Here is a 2,654-nt window from a genome sequence, read left to right on the forward strand (position 1 = left end):
GGCGCGGCTCCGCTCGGAACGGAACGAAAGGGAACGGCACGGAACGAAATGGATCGGAACGGGATGAAACGGGAGAGAACGGAACGGTGCAGCGGAGTCCGGGCCTCCCGGGAGCACTCGGGCGCTGCGATAAACGGCCCCGGTGCGCCCCCGCACCCGGTACAACGCACAGTGGGGTGTGCCCGCGGCGCACCCCAGTATACACGGTGTGCACACCAGTATACACACAGCACACCCCAGTGTACACACTGTGTATTCCAGTATATACACTGTGCACCCCCATATACACACCAAGGGTGCGTGCACTCCGGGGCACACATGGGACACACACAGCTGAGGTGCACCCCGCAACACTCGGCCTTGCTCACAAAGTGGTGTGCATGCCCTCACACCCCACAGCACACACTGGACATGTGCACACACACTTTGAGCAGCTGGTGTACACACATACACACAGGCAGAGTGTGTGCACACAGCAACACACGGTCCCTCTGGCACACGCTGCAACACACACACACACTCTGGGAAACACGCACATGCCGTGCACTCACACGGCCCCATGCGTCACACCATTGCAGGCACATGCTCCTGGGGTTCCCCATTCCAGAAAAATCCAATCAGGAGCAGCACCTGATCCAGCACAGGGAAAGCTGCGGGCCAGGGAAGCACCGGGAATTGCACTGGCTTTGCCCGTCTCTCTTGGGACGCGCTTGTCTGGGTGTCACAAGCCCTGTCCCCTTGCAGTGGTGAGGCAAAGTGTGATTTTTCGTGCTCAGGACACAGCCCTGACACAGCATGCGTGTGCGGGAGCACGGTGAGAGCAAAGCTGGCAGCTGTGCAAGAGGCCCTGCGTGGCGCCCTGGGCCAAGGGACACAGCGGTGGAGGAGATGCAGCCCTTGCAGCAGCAGAGGACAGCGGCAGTGAGCGCAGCCGCCAGCTTTTGTCACACTTTCCTTTGTCCCAGGCACGTGGTGCAGGGAGCCTCAGTCGTCCTGAGAGCAGGGATGGGGATGGGTGAGCTGGAGGGGAGGCAGAGCCCGGGCTGGGCTGCCGGGAGGGGTTTCCGGCTGCGATGACGAGGGGACACGTAGCGTGACTGTACCTCTTCCCAGGCGGGTGAACAGCCGGTTACAGCCTGCGGCAGCTCCTGCTTCTTATCACACCAGGCAGGCAGTGGTGGGGCTGATGCCGGTTGGAACCGCTGAGCTGTGGGACAATGTGGGCTCAGCAGTGTCCCACACAGCCCTGCCACCTGCAGACACCCAGTGAGGTCAGCCTTCTGCCACCTCCCAGGGCTAAACCTCTCCGTGCTTCCCAGCAAGGTCCCAGGTGCCCATACCCACGAGATCCCAGCATATCTCCCCCAGCATGAGGTTTCACAGGCACCAGCAAAACCCACAACCAAGAAAAGTCTCCACATTGCCCAGAGCTTTCTAGGGAGAAGCGGAACAGAGCTCGGGTACAGACAGCGTTTTGCAGTGTCCCCAGCAGGAGCAGACGGTTGGCCGAAGCGGCAAGGGCCCCGAGCTGGGCTGGGAGGGGAAGCATCTGTTTTGCAGTACCTCGGGGTTTCCTAAATAGGTCATTGCTTTTTTAGTCTCTGGGATCTAGAAAAACCAGTTGTTCCGGACAACCTGTGGACCTGCCAGCATCATCGCAGTGGTGGCTCCCCAGGCGCTTGCCGTCATCCCCCCAGGTCCTTGGTGGGGGGGACTTGCCCCACCAGTAGTGCTCAGTGTGAGCTGGGGGAGCGGTTGGGGAGCCCGCTGCACCCTGAGATGTACCCCAGGGTCCTGCTCTTTGCCGAGGGTGATGTGCCCTGGCCATGCCGTGCATGGGGTGCTTTCCTCCCACCCTGCTCCTGGCCTGGGGTGGCTGCTGGCTCCAGGCTTTGCCCTGGGACTGTTTGCAGACAGAGCCAGCGTTTTCCCTTCACAAGGGCAGTTGGGTGCCGGTGTGGGGTGTAAAAGGGTGTGTGATGCCGTACACCCCCTGCACACACCATACACCCACATGTGCCCGCTGCGGCGCAGCCTGCTTGGGGTGAGCTCTCCCTCTAGTGGCACCAGGCTCCTGGCAAAGCCTCCACACCGCCGGGGTGGCCAAAGCCACAGCCAAGACGTGCCCGAGGGTCTGGAGGGAGCTGGAGGACGAGCTCCAGCCTGGTCTCCCCTTTGCAGCCAGAGTGCACATGGGTGCACAGGGAGGGTGCCCGGGGGGGTGTTGCAGGAACGCACCCACCACTTGCCCGTGTTTTACCTGCCCGCAAAGGGCAGCTGGTCCTGCTGCTCCCTTTCCCTGACCCCAGATTTGCTGGGACATTGCAGCACGGTCAGCCAGTCTGCTGCAGGAACCGGTGTCAGGCTTTAGGCATGCAGCTCCGCAGCGCTGCTACCCAGTGATCCCCCCACTGTCCCCATCCCCATCCCTGCAGCACCCAGACCCCAGTGCAGCATGTGGCAGCAGCTGGTGAGGGGAGCGATCGCCCCCCAAGCCCTGGCTTCCCCCTGCCATGGCAGAGCCCTGCCCACAGGAGGGGTCCCCCAGGACCCGGCTGAGACCCTCAGGCTGGGTTGGGTGGGTGCTGTCCCTGCAGCGTGGCACCGCCAGGGTCCCCCTGGGCCGGCCGCCCGGCCCTGCCGCAGGCAGCGCC

The sequence above is a fragment of the Mesitornis unicolor genome, unplaced genomic scaffold, assembly GCF_000695765.1.
Source record: "Mesitornis unicolor isolate BGI_N332 unplaced genomic scaffold, ASM69576v1 scaffold43257, whole genome shotgun sequence".
NCBI classification, from domain to species: domain Eukaryota; kingdom Metazoa; phylum Chordata; class Aves; order Mesitornithiformes; family Mesitornithidae; genus Mesitornis; species Mesitornis unicolor.